Genomic DNA, 23,499 nt, shown 5'->3' on the forward strand with positions numbered 1-23,499 from the left:
TGCAGTGTAGGGTAGGCTATAATAATAAATATTATAATACAAATAATGCTGCAAATAAAATATTTCTTATTAGTGCATTCCATCAATTAATTAGGAAAGGGATTCAGTAGCCTATTGATATGCAAAGTTCCACCTTTTGCTTGCTGTGAAACCGGAAGTGCATTATCTGGCAACAACATTGGGCTACACACAGAAGTTGGTGTATAATCTAGTTGGTGAAAATATGATTGGTACACCTCTCTATTAGGCTACTTTGTATCTATAACTTTGGCATCTCATCATTTCTAAAACCAATTTAACCCCTTGCCAGCCTACCTCCCTGAAATGACCACACGATGACGTCAGATTTCTAACCAGGCCTATGGCTGTGTTTCGGTCATCTTTGGAATGGCCCGCATGGCCATGGCAGAATATATTTATTTATTTCTAAATAGAGATTTACAAGAATACTTGGTTTATTTCTACCAAATATAAGAACTTTCACCGGATATATCAATTAGTGACACAATTATGTGTTACTAACTGTGACAATAAATGAACCGTTATTTTATTGTATTCCGTAATATAACCATTATGCTCCAAGATAAAAGCATATACTTTTTCCACATATCTCTTAAATGTATAAAAGGCTTAAACACAAAATCAAAGCGGCTTAAAACACCACGATTAGGGCAATTGATTAATAATATCAAAACGAGCTGCTTTTAACGAGACAGTCTTGATGTTTCATCAATTAAAAGATGCTCCTGGTGAGCGATTCTAATTTCCCCTAAATGAGCCATTCACTTAATACGCTAATAAGAGCGAATTATTAAATTACACATCGAATTATGAAAAGCAGATAATTATGAGGCGCGAGCGAGAAGTATAGAGCTAAGTAGTCATTAGCTATCGCTGTTAATTACTCAGCGTTGGTCAGGGAGGGCTGCAGAGAGAATGTCTCATCGGGAATTGAAATTAACTTAATGCAGTGAGTCTCGCTGCTTGACACCAGCCCAGCGTGTGTTTAGTGCACTGACTGCACACTGGTAGTATGGCAGCTCCCTCCACAGCTAGACAGACTATTCCCCTATTTAACTTTCCGATATATAGGTGCGAACAAGTCTGTTGGGATTATTTGCCACACACACACACACACACACACACACACACACACACACACACACACACACACACACACACACACACACACACACACACACATCTCAGCCAAGCCAAGCCAAGCAGTTTACATAGCCTATAAAGGTCTGTGTTTCTTCTATGTTGCTTCTGCTCCATACATTAAGACATGGCACCAATACACTGTGGTCGCTACATTCAGAAAGTAAAGGGCAGCAGTGTTTCCCTTTGTTATAATTAAGCCTTCTGTTTTATTTTTCTCCTTTCCCCTGAACATTTCCCCCTTTCACAGGGATGCTGATGAAATTTTAATGAAGCCGGGGACTGTCTGAGCTCCGCCTGGGGAGCTGCGAATAGAATATTTTAACTGTACATTTACACCAAGTGTCTTCCTTCAAAGATGCGACTGAGATCTGGAATTAGAGGAAACACAAGGTCAGAAATCGAACGCGAGACACTGTAACCCTTTATTTAGCATTGGTGGCGCTCAACTACACTGCATTTCGCCAACATATCGCACCATTGTCCCTGTACTGTCATCGCGCCATGGCTCTTTGAATAACACTAATATGGTCGCCAATCTCCGTGTGATTCGAGATTTATAGTTGTTGATACAATATTAATGAATTATCACTGGTGATTAGTTTGAAGTGTTTTACAGAGGCGAATCAATGGAGTTGCATAAAGAAGGAGAAAATACATGGGTGGCCATTACTTCTTTCACACGTATAAACGGGTGAGTATAGACTATACTGTCAGCTGATAGGATGGGCGTGTTGTTTTGAAAGTGCAGGACAAGTTATTTGGTGTGATTGAAAATAAACGTGACCCCCCCCTCTCTCTCTCACACACACACACACACACACACACACACACACACACACACACACACACACACACACCTCTCGACCTCTCAGGCACCTCTCTCACTCCTCACCTCATGCACGCGCCATGCACTCTCATTATCCCGCACTTCTGCCTATGTATCGTGCTACCTATTCAGAGCATGCCATCCCAATAACTCAGAAGTGTACTCTCCGACGACAATTCGTTGAATTCTGCAGATTTCATTCAAATCTTATAGGCAACAAAATGATAGGCGTGGCCAAACTTCTAAGTATTTCAGTGGTATTATGTAAACATATTTCACTCTTGCATTTTACGGGCTATATTTGAACACGTAGGCCTCCCAAGAGGGCTTAATGATTTCTTATTCAATGCTATACCACAGCTATTTAATGCCCTACTCATTTTCCCATGGCAGGTGACGAAGGACCATTTAATGTTTTGGACAGGGACAACTCAATTATGGCTTGTATCCGTCATGAAACATGATACATATGAATAGGGCCATCGCCATAATTATAACATTGACTTCTTTGTATGCATTATCTCAATTTAAAAATGTGAATGCATTATCTCAATGTTAAATGTATGCATGATCTAAATGAAGTATTTTCCAGCTATTATGTAAAGCTAACAGAATGGAGAGGTATGGATGGAATAGGCCAACCTGCAGCGGGGGACATGCACATGTTGACATGAGAATAATGTGAATAATTAGTTATCTTATATGTTCTTATGTGGTTTTCTTTCACATATTTATATTTGAATGATTTAAATACTAGCGGTGGGGGCAGTGGGAAAAGTTAAACATGTTTCCTTGTCCAAGAGTTCCTGTCTTATTAAATGTTGCTGTTGATCTCTGTAAATTGCTAATCAAATATAGTCAAGTTATCATCGTTACTCATTGTGTATTTATTCCTCGTGTTATTAATTTTCTATTTTTCTATTATTTCTCTATTTTCTTTCTCTCTGCATTGTAAGTAAGCGCTTCACCGTTAGTCTACACATGTTGTTTACGAAGCATGTGACAAATACAATTCGATTTGATTTGAAATATGCCAATTAAGTTGTAAACTGCTTATTCAGTTCAAATGGTCAAACCGTCTGAAAGGATGGGATGTTGCACACACATGCGCAGCTTCATTTCGTCATTAAATATTTATCCGATTGATTTTATTTCAATAAATGGTGCTCTTCGCTTGATTTCTGTAAGAGTTGTTACAGTACGTGTTTTAAATTAAGCATCTACAGCACGGCTAAAAACACCAGCGTTATTATACAATTAACACGTTACAATGAGATTTCGGTAATTATTTCCAAATAATCTCTAAAGCCTATATGACGATAGAGATACATGGACATTAACGAGTTGAACAATGTTGAGTGTAATCTGTAATTAAGGCTCGCGTTTACTCTTAATGAACTCTTAATGGGTGTAATGCTTTATTATCAATATCATTTAAATGTCTCCGATTTGCAACCCTTTAAACGATGTGCAGTGGTCGTTATCAAAACCGCCAGGCGCCTGGGCCTACCAGTAGGCTTATGCAAGACTACGTAATGCAATGAAGTATACATTAGTCCCAAGGTTCGAAACATGATTTTTTTTTTATCGTCCGAGACACAAAACAATAACATATTTTTGAGAATGTAAAAAATAATAAACCACAATTTTCATCACATTTCAGATGAGGCTTAGGCCTATGGCACATGTTTTAGGTATGAATAAGTTCCATTGAGGGCATGTATGTTGACCCTATCAGGTATTTTCCAATATATGTTTTCTAATGCCCCTATTTCCAAATTCATCGAGTGCTCTCCCCAACAGATTATGCCCCATTTTTCAAACGGATGGCGTCAAAATGGGCCCAATGCCATTAAATATTAAACAACCTAGGATGGGCATGCACGTTTATGAACAGTTAAGTGTCTTTCGTGCATCTCCCTCCACCCCCCCCCTTCACAACCCTCTCTCCTTCTATCTACACTGCAAAAGCCATTTAACGCATAGAGAGAGATTCGCTCATTTTCAGAGGCTGTTGCACCGTTCCGAATGAGTAAGTTGTTGTAAAGATTGGGCATCGGGTCTAATGAGAAGGTGGTATAGCTGTCTGCTGGATGTGTGTTCATTGAGCTCTGACAGCCGCGTGCTCTGTTGCAGATCTATTAATCATATCCACAAGGAGTGCCAGCCAGCTCTTTCTCTCCCCCATCTCTCCCTCTCTCTTTCTCTTTCCCCAACTCCCTCCCCTCCTCGCTCTCTCTCTCTCACCCCAGCTTTCAGTTTATACAGAGCAGAATCATTTACATAAAGTCCTTAAGGCAAATAACTGTTGGGGGCTCTAATTTATATCTGATCGAAAATTAGCCGTCATTATGCGCGCCATTAGCCATGTCTTTAATGTGCTTCTAAGCACCATTTGTCAAGTAGCTTGTTAATATCCTTCAAGTCTTTAAAGTTGAGAGATCGAGCTCATTAAAGACTGTGGCACTACTGTGCTATTGATGCTGTTTTATACAACGCTGCACAGAGAGCTGGGACTACAATTTTAAAGGTATTCTTTAGTAGTGTTGTCACAAATGTATTTGCTAAAAATCCAGATGGGCTACATTATGTTTTTACGCATGAATGGGAAATGGAGAGGTATGGGCCAACACGCCTGCGTCCCATTGATTTTCTATTTTCGAATTTCTAGCCAATAACTAGCCTATCGCAGTCTAGATGAATAAATCTAGGCCTATGCCAACAGCTCACATGATGATAATAATCAGTCAAATGCAACTTGGCTGCGAATTATTCAGCAGAAGAACTTCTTCCTATTCATAAAAATGGGGTGGTCTCTGTTGGTAAAAATCAATTGATAAAGAAATGACACATGGAGTGAGACAAACACTGCTACTGTGGTATGACATGAGTAAGAAAGAGGTCAGTATTTTCTACTGGTCACGCTATGTAGCACTCAGAATCATAATTAGGGACGCACATCTTTCTACTTCGCCTGTGGGCGCCACTTCGCGAGTTATGGCGTTTTATTATTGGTCCGAAACTCCTGGTGTCCCCCCCCCCCCCCCTCTCTCGCTCCCTCTCCCTCCCTCCCTGAACGGATTCCTCCAGGCTAAAGCAATAAAGAGAGTAATTAGAATGCAAAGGTGTATGTCCCAAATTGCACCCTATTCCCTATACAGTGCACTACTTTTGACTAGTGCTCACAGGGCCCTGGTTAAAAGTAGTGCACTATAGAGGGAATAGGATGCCATTCGGGACGTAACACAGATGTAAATAAAGGGAATGGGACAGTGGTGAAGGATGAGGCGTCTAGGTCAGGCACTCATCAAAAACCCAGTTGGTAGGAAATGACACCGAGCGGTGTGCGGTGCCAGACGCCCGGGGCTACGGCTGCCAAACCACAGGCTCCACGGACTAAATTAGAGTAGCTCAATGGCGATGCATCTCAAACAACCACCACCAATGAGGATAAACACACATACGTACAGTATACGTGGGTTAAACCTAACACAATGTACTATGCATGGACATGCTATAGAGACTACATTTGATAGCATGTGCTGTCATTAGGCCTTTAAACTATGTGGCAGAAATCACATACATGGAATCCATTTGAATTGATACCCACCTTAATCGTCCCACATCCATTTGAGGTGTATAGAGGGTCATGTTTGAGTCTCTTGGCAAGTGATATTTCACTTCGACTCATCCCCACGGCCAATTAATCGTTTGATACCACAAAAGAGGCCTTTCAAAGGCTGTTGATTGAATAGCAGGCTAAACAAGAGTGATTTGATATTATAATAACAGATCAGATTGGCTCAGCACAAGAAACTAAGGACAGGTAATAAAGTTAGATTTGAACATAAAACACTACACACTTGAGATTACAGGCATGGAGAGGAGAGGAGGGGGTCTGGCTAATTACAATATTTGCATTATTAAAAATACATTAACTACCGGAATGTCATCATATTTAAGGAGCACATTGAAGCATTACATAATTGTTAGTGAACTTTCTTGGTGCTGAAATGAATCATTCATTAGCCTATATTATATTGAAGGGGATACTATAAAGGTTTAGGAGACTCAAATATGCCTCCCTATAAATATATACCAGGCTGTAAATCCATTTTCCAATTTAAAGAGCTCATTTGAATGACGACTACAAAGAGGTCGCTTTCGACAGGGAACGGGGTAAAATTCCTTTTGACATGGATGAGGTCAAATTCCTTTCGACAGGGATGAGGTGAAATTCCTTTTGACAAGGGTTGAGGTCAAATTAATTTTGACAGGGATGAGGTGAAATTAATTTTGACAGGGATGAGGTCAAATTCATTTTGACAGGTATGAGGTCAAATTCATTTTGACAGGGATGAGGTCAAATTCATTTTGACAGGGATGAGGTCAAATTCATTTTGACATTCAATTCATGAATTCAAATAATCCTTGCATTACATTCTTTCCCCCAGAATTGATTCCATTTAAATGGAATCATCTAGCCTAGATTAGACCAGTGAAAAGATCAAAGTGAGGAGGAATAAAATCCCATTCCAATAACATTATGAATAATTATACAAACCAGACGGTTATGCAGCCTACACCATTCAATAAATCCACACAATGCAAGGGTTAAGGGTGCATAGTTAACCCCCACCACCTTCATCCTCTCCTGTGATTGGAGCCTGCCCAGAAAGGCAGCAGCACGACCTATGGGACTACAACTGATCAAGACGCAGTGTATTTCAAACAGAAGGAAAAGCACCATGTCACGAGAATTGAACTCAATGGAGGCTACTGCAGATAGGATGCTATTGGAAAGTGAAGACTACCACACGCACGCACGCACACACACACACACACACACACACACACACACACACACACACACACACACACACACACACACACACACACACACACACACACACACACACACACACACACACACACACACGTAACAAGTACAGTAGGCCATTAAAGTGCTTTGCTGGGTTCTCTCTGATCTCTGGATGTTAATGAGACACTCACTGGAGGTTTGCCTGGTTTCCTGCACACAGTGCTTCTATCTCTCACCTCCTCTACACCCCCCTTTATCTGCTCTCCTCAATCGGTGGGAAAGCCAAATCACAGCACTGGAACTGTGCTGACTCCATAACAGAGGGCAGTGAAAAAGCCATTGTATCACTATGCAGCTATGTAGCCGGAGTTCTTTTTTGTTTAATGTCAGATTGCTCTATAGCGAGAGAGATAGCGATAGCGTGTCAGATAGCAGATATTCGGCCTGAACTGTCGGTTGAGGGACGAAAGTCACGTAGGAATGATACCATCTGCCTTGAGACAATGACCCGAGTTAGGAAAATTATTGCCTGTATTACCTGCAAATGAAATAAATATCTATATCATTCAAAAAAAATTGTATTCATTATTCATACTTTTAACAGTATTGTTATTGTTATAATTATACAAAACAATGCAATAGTTATGATAAAGCCAATGGATTTGTTGAAGCTGGCATGACAAGTAAGCACTAGTTGAGGCTGTGCATACGTCTGACTGGAACAACTACACTGAGTGTACAAAACATTATGAATACCTCATATTGAGTTGTGCCAAGTTGGCTGGATGTCCTTTGGGTGGTGGACCTTTCTTGATACACAAGAATGGTCAGCCAGCAGCGTGTGCCTGGCAGCTACTACCATACCTGTTCAATTGAATCTTATGTCTTGCCCATTCACACTCTGAATGGCACACATACACAATCCATGTCTCAATTGTCTCAAGGCTTAAAAATCCTTCTTTAACCTGTCTCCTCCCCTTGAAGTGAATTTAACAAGTGACCTCAATAAGGGATTATATCTTTCAACTAGATTCACCTGGTTAGTTTATGTCATGAAGAGCAGGTGTTCATAATGTTTTGTACACTCATACAGGTTTGTACACAGATACAGGTTACCTAGATTATTGATCCCAGAGCCATGGTTCTGATTGATCTGACTAGCTGCCAGTCATGAAGGCTAAGACTGTCATAGAGATCCCCTTACAAAAAAAATAACAAAAAAAAATAACAACCATGAACAAATCACATGAGGAAAAAAAATCACGTGCCATTTTTACACATTTTTCCCTTATGTGAAATTATTTTCATATGACGTGAAACACATCATCATGATGATGTGGCAAGTGACAATTTGCTTTTTGAAAGTCATGTATCTGAACTTGACATGCAGAAAATGTTGGGACTGTATCAACAGTGGACTACAGTGGACTAACTGAGCTAAACGACTACCGCCCCGTAGCACTCACTTCCGTCATCATGAAGTGCTTTGAGAGACTAGTCAAGGACCATATCACCTCCACCCTACCTGACACCCTAGACCCACTCCAATTTGCTTACCGCCCAAATAGGTCCACAGACGATGCAATCTCAACCACACTGCACACTGCCCTAACCCATCTGGACAAGAGGAATACCTATGTGAGAATGCTGTTCATCGACTACAGCTCGGCATTCAACACCATAGTACCCTCCAAGCTCGTCATCAAGCTCGAGACCCTGGGTCTCGACCCCGCCCTGTGCAACTGGGTACTGGACTTCCTGACGGGCCGCCCCCAGGTGGTGAGGGTAGGCAACAACATCTCCTCCCCGCTGATCCTCAACACTGGGGCCCCACAAGGGTGCGTTCTGAGCCCTCTCCTGTACTCCCTGTTCACCCACGACTGCGTGGCCACGCACGCCTCCAACTCAATCATCAAGTTTGCGGACGACACAACAGTGGTAGGCTTGATTACCAACAACGACGAGACGGCCTACAGGGAGGAGGTGAGGGCCCTCGGAGTGTGGTGTCAGGAAAATAACCTCACACTCAACGTCAACAAAACTAAGGAGATGATTGTGGACTTCAGGAAACAGCAGAGGGAACACCCCCTATCCACATCGATGGAACAGTAGTGGAGAGGGTAGCAAGTTTTAAGTTCCTCGGCATACACATCACAGACAAACTGAATTGGTCCACTCACACAGACAGCATCGTGAAGAAGGCGCAGCAGCGCCTCTTCAACCTCAGGAGGCTGAAGAAATTCGGCTTGTCACCAAAAGCACTCACAAACTTCTACAGATGCACAATCGAGAGCATCCTGGCGGGCTGTATCACCGCCTGGTACGGCAACTGCTCCGCCCTCAACCGTAAGGCTCTCCAGAGGGTAGTGAGGTCTGCACAACGCATCACCGGGGGCAAACTACCTGCCCTCCAGGACACCTACACCACCCGATGTTACAGGAAGGCCATAAAGATCATCAAGGACATCAACCACCCGAGCCACTGCCTGTTCACCCCGCTATCATCCAGAAGGCGAGGTCAGTACAGGTGCATCAAAGCTGGGACCGAGAGACTGAAAAACAGCTTCTATCTCAAGGCCATCAGACTGTTAAACAGCCACCACTAACATTGAGTGGCTGCTGCCAACACACTGACACTGACACTGACTCAACTCCAGCCACTTTAATAATGGGAATTGATGGGAAATGATGTAAATATATCACTAGCCACTTTAAACAATGCTACCTTATATAATGTTACTTACCCTACATTATTCATCTCATATGCATACGTATATACTGTACTCTATATCATCGACTGCATCCTTATGTAATACATGTATCACTAGCCACTTTAACTATGCCACTTTGTTTACATACTCATCTCATATGTATATACTGTACTCGATACCATCTACTGTATCTTGCCTATGCTGCTCTGTAAAATGTAAATGTACCATCACTCATTCATATATCCTTATGTACATATTCTTTATCCCCTTACACTGTGTATAAGACAGTAGTTTTGGAATTGTTAGTTAGATTACTTGTTGGTTATTACTGCATTGTCGGAACTAGAAGCACAAGCATTTCGCTACACTCGCATTAACATCTGCTAACCATGTGTATGTGACAAATAAAATTGGATTTGATTTGATTTGACTAATGAAAAAATACCAAAATATAGTTTTTGAGTGGATTTTTCCTATCACAAAGTGTCTCTCGCCAAACAATTGGTAAAAAGCAGAGGAATGTGGCTGGAGAGACACTATGTTATGGACTGACCATCCATGATATCAAAATGATAGTTTCAACCATGTTTTTAGGCTATACAGTGTTTGTTTACATATTTTTTGTTTACGAATATGGAGCAAATATGGAGTTTCTTTACAAGTTCACATGTGAAAAACAATCACATGTACAAATCTAATTTGCAGTTTTATATGTGAAAACCGCGGAAGGAGAGCAATGGAATCCCCCTTCCAGATCAGAGGGTCACATGACACAGGACACGGGAGCATTGATTTGCTGAGGAATACTATGATTGATGCTTGACATTTTTTATCAGAATCCTCCAAGATGTTTCTTTATAATGTATTAGGAAACAGAACACAAAGGAAGGCAGTCAGATATAAGATGAAGCCATCTCTGCAGCTTTTACTTTTCTCTTCATCAGCATTTCCAACCTTGCTACAATCAGTGCTCCTATTGGTAGCAGCAAGCAATACGCACAAGTGCCAGAGTCCAGAGTGTTCGAAAACAGACATTTCCAATATTACATCAATGTCCCACAATCCACCATACCCTACGTATATGTAGATAATGTCATTTTTTCATTGCATACAGGTGACAAAACCTTAAGTGATCCCGCCGTGCAAATACTCAATATGCCAAAAGTATCGTCTCAGCAAAAACGTGTTGATGCAGTATTTCCACCTCCTTATTGGATTACACTTCACTACTGAAACCTTCTGCTTCCGAGGTGTCTTTGGAAAAGGTTGATTACTATTGGATATATTCTGCCAGTCGACCGCCGAGGGCTATTATTGCTCTGGATGCAGACTACAGTCACAGAGCCTGATGGAATGATAGTGAATGGGCCGAGGTTTCATCTAAACCATGGGAAGTGATTCATGTGGACATAAAGAAATATTAACGATCGCAAACGACCTTTGTGTTGGATGGCTTTCGTCACAGACACTGACACAGTCAGGCTGGCAGCTGCTGCCCCTTGTCTCACATCCTCATCTTCAGTAGAAGTACTGAGAAGGGAGGTGGCAGTGAACAAATCTGTATTTGTCATGAAGAACCGACTGTTCATCCTCAGCACAGCAGCAAAGACACTGTTGAGTCTCTAAAGGGTCAGAAGAACCTATTAACAGACCAGGTTATCACTCTGTTAACAGACCTGGTTATCTCTCTGTTAACAGACCAGGTTATCACTCTGTTAACAGACCAGGTTATCACTCTGTTAACAGACCAGGTTATCACTCTGTTAACATACCTGGTTATCTCTCTGTTAACACACCAGGTTATCACTCTGTTAACACACCAGGTTATCACTATGTTAACAGACCTGGTTATCGCCCTGTTAACAGACCAGGTTATCACTCTGTTAAAAGACCGGGTTATCACTCTGTTAACACACCAGGTTATCACTCTGTTAACAGACCTGGTTATCACTCTGTTAACATACCTGTTAACAGACCACTCTGTTATCTCTCTGTTAACAGACCAGTTTATCACTCTGTTAACACACCAGGTTATCTCTCTGTTAACAGACCAGTTTATCACTCTGTTAACACACCAGGTTATCACTATGTTAACAGACCTGGTTATCAGTTATCCCGTTAACAGACCAGGTTATCACTCTGTTAACAGACCTGGTTTATCACTCTGTTAAAAAGACTCTGTTAACAGGCAGGTTTATCACTCTGTTAACACACCAGGTTATCACTCTGTTAACAGACCTGGTTATCTCTCTGTTAACATACCAGTTCATCACTCTGTTAAAGACCAGGTTATCACTCTGTTAACAGACCAGGTTATCACTCTGTTAACAGACCAGGTTATCACTCTGTTAACAGACCTGGTTATCTCTCTGTTAACAGACCAGTTTATCACTCTGTTAAAGACCAGGTTATCACTCTGTTAACACACCAGGTTATCACTCTGTTAACAGACCAGGTTATCTGCTCCGTTAACAGACCAGGTTATCACTCTGTTAACAGACCAGGTATCACTCTGTTAACACACCAGGTTATCACTCTGTTAACAGACCAGGTTATCACTCTGTTAACAGACCAGTTTATCACCAGGTTATCACTCTGTTAACAGACCAGGCTATCACTCTGTTAACAGACCAGGTTATCACTCTGTTAACATACCAGGTTATCATTCTGTTAACAGACCAGGTTATCATTCTGTTAACAGACCAGGTTATCACTCTGTTAACACACCAGGTTATCACTCTGTTAACAGACCAGGTTATCACTCTGTTAACATACCAGGTTATCACTCTGTTAACACACCAGGTTATCACTCTGTTAACATACCAGGTTATCACTCTGTTAACATACCAGGTTATCACTCTGTTAACAGACCAGGTTATCATTCTGTTAACACACCAGGTTATCACTCTGTTAACAGACCAGGTTATCACTCTGTTAACATACCAGGTTATCACTCTGTTAACATACCAGGTTATCATTCTGTTAACACACCAGGTTATCACTCTGTTAACAGACCAGGTTATCACTCTGTTAACATACCAGGTTATCACTCTGTTAACACACCAGGTTATCACTCTGTTAACATACCAGGTTATCACTCTGTTAACACACCGGGTTATCACTCTGTTAACCCTCGGGAGCCATCATGGTTTTGTGCGTGGTTACAGTTGTCTCGTTTATGTTATTCTGGATTTTCGTTCTTCTTGTTGGAAGATTATTTTTGAGTAAAGTTACTATTATTACTCATCTCTGTGTCCTGCGCCTGACTCCGCCTTACCCACATCACCTAGACTCTGACACTTTGATCTGTTGTAATGGCCAGGTAAGTTATCTGATTAATGTGGTATTTAATTTCCTGACACAAGAACAAGCCAGTCAATCATTATAATGTAGTATCAGAAATTGCTGTCTGTCTGTCCAGACAGAAAAATACTTTGAAGTCAGATTTAGCAGTAAAAGAAAATAGGTAGCTATTGCATTTTGCCTTTGTAGGGCAGTATAGCTGCTATCATTATCATAATAGTACATGTTGTATTTACAATCAAAATAGTCTGGAAATGTGTCATTATGATCATTCAAAATGATACGCGATATATCAGTGTGTAGGGTTATAACTGTGCATAGGCCAACCGAGTGATAACCTGGTCTGTTAAATAGGGAAATAATTTAAACATAATGGGAACCAGGTGTGTACAATACTTCGGCAGAAGTTGTGACAGTACCCCCCCCTTGACACGCGGTTCCGGCAGCCGACCTCGGGGACGACCCGGAGGACGATCCGGGTGGAGACGGTGAAATTCCTGCAGTAAGGAAGGGTCCAAGATGTCCTCCACCGGCACCCAGCATCTCTCCTCCGGACCGTACCCCTCCCACTCCACGAGGCACTGAATGACCCTCGCCCGACGCCTTGAGTTCATAATGGCTCGCACAGTATACGCCGGGGTCCCCTCGATGTCCAGAGGGGTGGGGAACCTCCCGCACCTCAGACTGCTGGAGCGGACCAGCCACCACCGGCCTGAGGAGAGACACATAGAACGAAGGGTTAATACGGTAATCGGGGGTAGCGGTAACCAATAACAAACCTCATTCACTCTCCTCAGGACTTTAAATGGCCCCACAAACCGCGGACCCAGCAGGGCAGGCGAAGGGGTAGGTTTCGGGTCGAGAGCCAGAGCTGATCCCCCGGTGCATACACCGGGGCCTCACTGCGGTGGAGGTCGGCTATTGCCTTCTGCCACCTGATGGCCCGTTGCAGGCGCACATGGGCAGCGTCCCATGTTTCTTCCGAGCGCCGAAACCATTCGTCCACCGCAGGTGCTTCATTCGGGCTCTGATGGAACGGTGCCAGGACCAGCTGATAACCTAGTTTTATTTATCCGTTATTTTACCAGGTAAGTTGACTGAGAACACGTTCTCATTTGCAGCAACGACCTGGGGAATAGTTACAGGGGAGAGGAGGGGGATGAATGAGCCAATTGTAAACTGGGGATTATTAGGTGACCGTGAACGGTTTGAGGGACAGATTGGGAATTTAGCCAGGACACCGGTGTTAACACCCCTACTCTTACGATAAGTGCCATAGGATCTTTAATGACCTCAGAGAGTCAGGATACCCGTTTAACTTCCCATCCGAGAGACGGCACCCTACACAGGGCAGTGTCCCCAATCACTGCCCTGGGGCATTGGGATATTTTTTTAGACCAGAGGAAAGAGTGCCTCCTACTGGCCCTCCAACACCACTTCCAACAGCATCTGGTCTCCCATCCAGGAACTGACCAGGACCAACCCTGCTTAGCTTCAGAAGCAAGCCAGCAGTGGAATGCAGGGGGGTATGCGGCTGGCTAGTACACATTGAAAAGGAGATAGGTTAGTCCTTAGCTAAAGTGGGCCACCAGTACTTCCCACAAAGACAGCGCACTTTCCGACCGATGCCAGGATGACCAGAGGAGGGTGACGTATGGGCCCAACAGATCAAACGATCGCGGACATCAGACGGAACGTACAGACGCCCAACTGGACACTGGGTGGGAGTGGGCTCTGTACGTAACACCCACTCGATGTCCGCATCCACCTCCTATACCACCGTTGCCACCAGGCAAGAAGCCGGAAGTATGGGAGTGGGACCCATGGACCTCTCCTCTGTGTCATACATCCGGGACAGTGTGTCTGCCTTAGCGTTCTGGGAACCTGGTCTGTAGGAAAAGGTGAAAACAAAATGGGTGAAAAACATGGCCCACCTTGCCTGACGAGGGTTCAGTCTCCTCTCCGCCCGGATGTACTCCAGATTGCGGTGGTCAGTCCAAATGAGGAAAGGGTGTTTAGCCCCCTCAAGCCAATGCCTCCACGCCTTCAGAGCCTTGACAACAGCCAACAGCTCCCAATCACCCACATCATAGTTTCGCTCCACTGGGCTGAGCTTCTTTGAAAAAAAAGCACAGGGGCGGAGCTTTGGTGGCGTACCCGAGCGTTGAGACAGCACATGTCCTATCCCAGCCTCGGACGTGTCCACCTCTGCTATAAATGCCAAAGAGGGATCAGGATGAGCCAGCATGGGAGGTAAACAGAGCCAAGGTTAACAGAGCCTTCAGGTGACCAAAAGCCCTGTCTGCCCCAGCTGACCACTGCAGTCGCACCGGTCCCCCCTTTAGCAAAGAGGTAATGGGAGCCGCTACCTGACCAACGCCCCGAATAAACCTCCAGTAATAGTTGGCAAACCCTAAAAACCGCTGCACCTCCTTTACCGTGGTTGAAGTCGGCCAATTGCTCACGGCTGAAATGTGGTCGCCGTACAGGTCATGCTCCAACAGTTGACCAAGCACCCTGCGTACCAGGGACACGTGCTCGGCATGTGTAGCGGAGTATATCAGAATGTCATCTATATACACCACTACATCCTGCCCGTGCAGGTCCCTGAAAATCTTGTCTACAAAGGATTGGAAGACTGATGGAGCATTCATCAACCCGTACGGCATGACAAGGTACTCATAATGCCCAGAGGTGGTACTAAATGCCGTCTTCCACTCATCCCTCTCCCGGATACGCACCAGGTTGTAAGCGCTCCTGAGATCCAATTTGGTGAAGAAGCGCGCACCATGCAATGACTCAATGTCACTGGCTATGAGAGGCAACGGGTAACTGTACTTCACTGTGATCTGATTTATACCTCGATAGTCAATACACAGGCGTAAACCTCCATCCTTCTTCTTCACAAAAAATAAACTCAAGGAGGCAGGTGAAAGGGAAGGCCGAATGTATCCCTGTCCCAGAGATTTGGAGACATATGTTTCCATAGCCGCCGTCTCCTCCTGTGACAAAGGATACACGTGACTCCTGGGAAGTGCTGCGTCTACCATGAGATTTATCGCACAATCCCCCCTTCAATGGGGTGGTAATTGAGTCGCCTTCTTTTTACAGAAGGCGAGAGCCAAATCGGCATATTCAGGGGGGATGTGCATGGTGGAGACCTGGTTTGGACTCTCCACCGTAGTTGCACCTATGGAAACACCTACACACCTCCCTGAGCACTGACGTGACCATCCCTTGAGAGCCCCCTGTTTCCACGAAATAGTGGGGTCATGATCGGCCAACCAGGGACGCCCCTACACCACAGGAAATGCAGGTGAGTCTAATTCTCTCCTTATGATCCCCCTGTGTTATCATACATAGTGGAGCTGTGACCTCCCTGATCAGTCCCGACCCTAAAGGACAACTATCTAAGGCATGTACAGGGAAGGGCACATCAACAGGAACAATAGGGATCCCTAATCTAATTGCAAATGAACAATCAATAATGTTCCCAGCTGCACCTGAATCTACTAGCGCATTATGCTGGGAATGCGGGGAAAACTCAGGAAATTCTATACATACACACAGGTGCGAAACAGGAAGCTCTGGGTGAGTCGGGTGCCTACTCACCTGGGATGATCCACCAGTGCCCTGCTGAACCCCACAGCACCGACCAGCATTGTGCCCTCTGCGGCCACAGGTGGTGCAGGGAATGCACGTCCCCCTCATAGCAGCACCCTCCTAGCTCCATCGGCGTCGGATCTGAGATGCTAGGGGATGGAACTGACGGACCTCGATCCGGACGTCCGCGGGAGGCCAACAGGTTATCCAGCCTGATTGATAGGTCCACCAGCTGGTCAAAGGTAAGGATGGTGTCCCTGCAGGCTAGCTCCCTACGAACGTCCTCGCGTTGACCACACCTGTAGTGGTCGATCAGGGCCCGCTCATTCCATCCCGCACCGGCGGCCAGAGTTCGAAAGTCCAGAGCGAATTCTTGTGCGCTCCTCAGGTGGTTGATCGAAAACCGCCCGGAAGTGGCGGGTAATTGTCCAACGTCGGTCCTTCCCTTCCCCAGACTGCGTTGGCCCATTCGAGTGCACTACCAGTCAGACAGTAGATGAGGGCATTTACACTCTCGCATCCCGAAGGAGCTGGGTGAACGGCTGCCGGGTGCCAGGGGTTCCTACTCCAGCTGGGGCTCTACCTGGCAAACGTTCGCCCAGCTTCTTTGGGACGTATACCCGCTCCATCGTATACCCTCGGGAGCGCGAGCCGAATCCCACTGGATCCAGGTGAAGGAGGGATGGACAGCGGTGCGGGTTGTTGTGGGAGCTGAGGTGATGATGATGGGGTTGCTGGAAAACCCCCTCTCTCCAATCGCTCCATGGTTTGCCGCACGCGATCCATGTCTGTGCTGAGACATAGTTGCGTGCTGCTGGACGCGCTCCTCCATAGGTAGAGGAGGGCTGTGTGCACCTGCTGACTCCATTGAAGGTGCGTGTTTCTGTCAGAGTCTAGGTGATGTGGGTAAGGCTGAGTCAGGAGCAGGAGACAGAGATGAGTAATAATAGTAACTTTACTCAAAAATAATCTTCCAACAAGGAGAACGAAAATCCAGAATCACATAAATGAGACAACTGACAACAATAACCACGCACAAAACCATGATGGCCCCAGAGGGTTAAATAGGGAAATAATCCAAATGTAATGGGAACCAGGTGTGTACAATACAGACAAAACAAATGGAAAAAGAAATGTAGATCGGTGGAGGCTAGAAAGCCAGTGACGTCGACCGCCGAACGAACAAGGAGAGGCACCAACTTCGGCGGAAGTCGTGACACAAAGATTCTAGGCCAAATTCATGGTTACTGAGTTTTGCCATTGTAGGGGAGTATATAGCACTGAGATATCTCTGTCATGAAAAACGATATACTGTCCCACTTAAATGTATTTTTATCATCATGTTCTGTCTATGTGTCTACACTGAGATGTTGGATGTGCCTTACAGTGAAATTGAATAGACATGCTGTTTCTGAGCTTGGTGGTAGCATACATCCCAATGCATTACTATCATAATGTTCTGTCTGTGTGTCTATGCTGAGTAGATGTTGGTGATGAGACTTAGAGTAAAACGACACAGACACACACAGTTCTCTGACCTCTATATGGTAGCAGTGAAGGACCCAAACAGCTGTAAACAACACTGTAATCAGTGTCCCATCTGTTTCCCTGTCCCACTTGGTGTGGATACATTTTTGCTATTTCTTTTACTCGCTGCCAAGTCACTGCCTCAGGACATCTAGCCCAGAGAAAAAAGCTAATTTACCAAGTAGGAAAGAAGCAAAGTTCTAGTTTGTGTGTTTGTGTGTGTGTGTGTGTGTGTGTGTGTGTGTGTGTGTGTGTGTGTGTGTGTGTGTGTGTGTGTGTGTGTGTGTGTGTGTGTCACTTGGCTGTGAAACTTGGTAATGGCAGGGTTGAGTTAAGTTAGAAAGATGGGTCACGATAAGAATTAGCTTTGGTATGCTATATTATGACACCAAAATGGTATAATGGAATGCTAAGGTTATATAGATAATGATATGCCTGTTCAGGGAAAAGGGGGTTTAAAAAAACCTGCACATAAATACTGGAAAAGCATCAAGACAATACAATATCATATGATGTTAATAGCAAACCGAAAATACCCCATACTATGACAAACACAAGCTGTGTTAACATGGCCTTTTATTCCCATCCTGTCCAGTACTGGGGCAAGACTTGGCTGCGTTTAGATCGTTAGCCCAATTCTGATCTTTATTTTCACTAATTGATCTATACACAATCAGATCTGCTCTGAAAAATATCTGATGTGATTGGTTAAAAGACCAATTAATGGAAAAAGATCAGAATTGGGCTGTCTGTGTGAACGCAGCAATAAAGAGATCACTGGTAGGCTGGGGAGATAAAACCCCTCCAAGTATAAGGAGACGGGGCCTCTAGGGGCTGAGACAACAGTGTAACGGGCTGGAATCCACAGAGGGGTGGGGCATTACCACAGCCTTAGCATCTCTACCATATTAGCATCACTCACTATACAGTACCATTGTCAATGCATTAGTGTAGTACATCAGCGTAGCGTCATTATAAGTGTACATGACATCAATAGCAGTAAACCCTCTCAACACAAAAAATTCCCTTAAGAGTTTGAACATTGTTGTGTAGATTCAGACATTTTTCATTAACAACAACATCCCAAGGTCAAAGGTCAGTGTATTATGCCCTGTCTCCCTGTTGTAATAATTGTCTTCCTCTCTGTTAACACATCCAATCAGCACTTGTGGGGGAAGGAGGGACGGAGCTAAGTAAACTTTGTATTCTGCATGCATAATCAATGTTGTAATATGCCTGGGACTCAGCACTGGAACACTGTGCATTCTGTTATTTGAGCAGGGGTCAGAGCTGCTTGTATTCCTGTGGGTGGGATTGGGGGATTGCAGGAGATTTGAACGGGGCATTATCCTTACACAAGGGCCCTCCCAGCCCAGACGTTCTCCTGTCTGTTGTCCCTCCCCACCGTCATCTACTTTATCAGTGCGCCAGTGTAATATACATCATTCAAACAACCAGAGAATGTCTTTGGGCTCCGAACCACCTGCTGGCTTTTATTAGCTAATTAATGGTGATTTATCGGAGTAACTCATTGGAGTGGGAGCCGCCGCTACGCCTTCAGGACGACTGCAGAAATCTGTATGAAACCTGACGGTAATTATGCTTATTTGATGGGCAGTCTGCTAAAACAAAAAGTTCTGTCTTCTGTGCCCCACAGCGATGGAATTTCTGCTCTTGCTGAGGACGACCTTGTGCGGTTTACTCTGTCTCATTAGCAACTCCCACGTGGATGAATTTTCCTACCTAAATTTGAGTCAAATAAATACATCTCACATTCGAAATGTATGTCTTTTTTTTTGCCTGTTGGATGGAAATGTGTCCTTGGGACAAGAAGGTTTTAATATGGTCATATTACAAGCACACAATATTAATCAGCGATTGGATTTCAAATCGGCCCTCGATTAGCAATCCAAGACACCAACATGGTTCCCTGTCAGGGATTCGGCTTTAGACGGCAATCATATCTTGTGTTTTATGATCGCCTGATCACTTGTCATCATGGTTTACAGAGCCTTCAGGGTTTGTTCTGACATATATATGATATATACACTTGTCACATCTAAATACCGTTCATAACGATAAGCACGGGACACCAATCACTTTACCACATCTAGATACTAAAACAGTGTGTTTAAGTCGTAATAGTGGGAGCCATCTTTAAAGTATAAGGTCAATGATGATGTAAGAATTCCTCACTGCCTCAGACACGTAGAGGTTAATAATATAAAGATCCAATGTGCAGGTACAGATTGAGAAATATGTGTATTTGGGTGGAGGACAAATCATCCGTATGAACAAATTGCCAATGAGAAAACCACTGTGGCTCTTACTACAGAATCAAATGTATTTCAGTGAAGAAACCGTCCACTCTACGCTTCGCGCCACACTTTTGGCTTTGTATTCGCCGAGAGATCAAACTGTGCTAACGTGATAATAACGGCCAACCCAGACACTTCATCTAGACGTCCTTCTTTTCCCCTCAGAAAGCAGCGATGCTCTGAGACACGTTGGTGAAGCAAAGAACTTGTACCACTGTGCATATTCTGTTCAAACAAGACGGTAACATCCCGAGGCTACCTCCACAAGTCCCTTTGTTGTCTCTGAGAAGGCTGACATATCATCTGTAGAGATGTGTTCCTATAAGATCTACCCCCACAAGTTTACCAGCTACATTCCTTTTTATTGTAGCCAGGAGAGCCAGGTCCTGACGATGGGATTGGATTAGGCCTGAAGGGCTTGCACCCTAACCATGTCCCATGGCATCACATTCACAGCATATTGAACCACTAAGTGGTTCCTGACTGAAGATCTGTGCGCTTAGCTAGGATTCTCACGTAAATCACGCATTGATGTCAATGGGAGATTTGCGCCCCAAAAATTAAATTCAAGCATTTCTGATGTCAAGTTCAGCCCTAAATCTGAAAAAGTTGCTTTGAAGTTATTTAGACCAGGTGTTACGCTGACTATACCACTGATATGACCAAACATAATTACTGTATTGACAATAGCAACACATCTCAGTCAACACATGAAAATGAGTCAAATTGGCTTAATCGAGCACAGGTCCAACAGAGTTAGCTTTTCAAGGTATTAGAAAGTGCCGTTTATGTTTTTGAGATAAGCATTTGGACATGATCTGCGTACGGTAGAATTAACCTGCTGATCCATCCGAAAACATTTTGACGAGGGCCTGTCAAATCTATAAAGAGCCAGGATGTAAACGATCAAAGGTGGCCTCTTGATGTTTTCCTACCCTCTGCATGCGTATCCTTGGGGAAATTGAATTGCTTTTTTCCCTCCTTCACCCGACTACAGGTTAAGTCCCTAAAGGCCTTGCGGGGAACTCAGGAAATACCATGTCAAGTTACCTGGCACATCTCAAATTAGAATGTCGTCAAGAATAAAAACCTGGGTTAAGCTGTGACTGGGTGATATGCGGAGATATGTGCCACCTTCCCTGATCTTTTCATCACAATTCAAATCAAATTCAAAACAGCAAGAAACAGCAGCCATATCTCAGTGTTGTGTGAAGATGCCTCCAGCGATGCGCTCCTTTAACGGAGGTCTTTCCTCACAAGGTGCCCCAGCTCTCTAGTTTACACAACCGGAGCTCTGTTTACTCTGAGGGGAATTTAACCCGCTTTAATGTTAAAGGCTTAAAGAAATCCTGTCTGACTGTGTTCTCCAGTCTACGATGTACACGAGAGCAACCATATCATCTTATACCTGTCATGCTGAGAGAGTTTGGATTATGTCGCAGTTTACATCAAACCACATGACATCATCAGCACACACTAGTCAGCCTTTTATTTAGATTTTATAAAGGACATCACTTGACTGAATGGCTCTTACTGGTATTGAAATGTAACTAAGATGCCAGCGCAGATCCCCACATTAAAGGTATCTTATCTATGTCCATATGATTCCACAGAGGACCCTGAGAGTGTGTGTGTGTGTGTGTGTGTGTGTGTGTGTGTGTGTGTGTGTGCGTACACACAATGGCGCTCTGGCAGGGAAGTGGTTCCTAGCGAGTCCCTGTAGGGAGAAAACCCAGAGTGAACATCACAGTATTCATAGGCTAACCTCAACAATTGTAGCAAATGGAAAAAGGCACAACCCCCACCACTCAACCTCAACACATATACCAAACATGCGCACACAGACACACATACACGGTGTACTCCTCACAGACACAGAAACAGACACAGATGCACACACACACACACACACACACACACACACACACACACACACACACACACACACACACACACACACACACACACACACACACACACACACACACACACACACACACACACACAATAATGAATTTGATGGAATAATAGAAATAAGAGAGGAGAGAGTTGTTCTCAGAGAAAGGCAGTTATCATTCCAGTCCTCCATCCCCACATTGAATGCTCCAGGGATCGCTGTGAAAGGAATAGGAGCAATAAGTTCACTTTGGCTGAATTAATGCTGTAATTCTTTATCAGGGAGAGCCTGAGCATTACCTTGGACCGTTTTTTTAGAATGGTTTCAAGCCCTGGCTAGTTTTTTCTCTCTTTTTTTTTTAATGAAGGCCTTAATTTGTTAGCCCGCTGTAAATTATTAATCTCTTTTATATTCCATTAGTTATTACATATCATAACTGTGTATCTATGGGGTGAGATTTAATAGCATCTGCTGGACCTTAGGAAAGGAGCTGGCTTAAAAAAAGGCTATTAAATATTGATAATTCGCTAAATATTTGCCTTGGCACCTTATACAGTGCTAATTGGCCAGGGAGCAGCTGCTGTGGTCACTATAAGGTGTTCCTCACAGAAAGACTGTGACAGGAGGAGAACATTCAATTAAGAGGGGGTTGAGATATACACGGTTACTACCTGGTATAGTCAGTTAGCTTAAGACACTGAGACATTGATATTTTCAACATGGTGAGAAATATGATTAATTACTCTTATTAAGTATATACAGTGTAATATGCAAATTCTCCCACTTAAAAAGATGAGAGAGGCCTGTAATTTTCATCATAGGTACACTTCAACTATGACAGACAAAATGAGAGAAATCCAGAAAATCACATTGTAGGATTTTTAATGAATTTATTTGCAAATTATGGTGGAAAATAACCTGTAACTTCTTCTGTAAGAGGCTCCTCTGTCCTCCACTCATTACCTGTATTAATGTTACCTGTTTAAACTTGTTATCAATTTAAAAGACACCTGTCCACAACCTCAAACAGTCACACTCCACTATGGCCAAGACCAAAGAGCTGTCAAAGGACACCAGAAACAAAATTGTAGACCTGCACCAGGCTGGGAAGACTGAATCTGCAATAGGTAAGCAGCTTGGTTTAAAGAAATCAACTGTGGGAGCAATTATTAGGAAATGGAAGACATACAAGACCACTGATAATCTCCCTCGATCTGGGGCTCCACGCAAGATCTCACCCGTGGGGTCAAAATGATCACAAGAACGGTGAGCAAAAATCCCAGAACCACACGGGGGGACCTAGTGAATGACCTGCAGAGAGCTGGGAC

The sequence above is a fragment of the Oncorhynchus nerka genome, linkage group LG11 (genome assembly GCF_034236695.1).
Source record: "Oncorhynchus nerka isolate Pitt River linkage group LG11, Oner_Uvic_2.0, whole genome shotgun sequence".
Lineage (NCBI taxonomy): Eukaryota > Metazoa > Chordata > Actinopteri > Salmoniformes > Salmonidae > Oncorhynchus > Oncorhynchus nerka.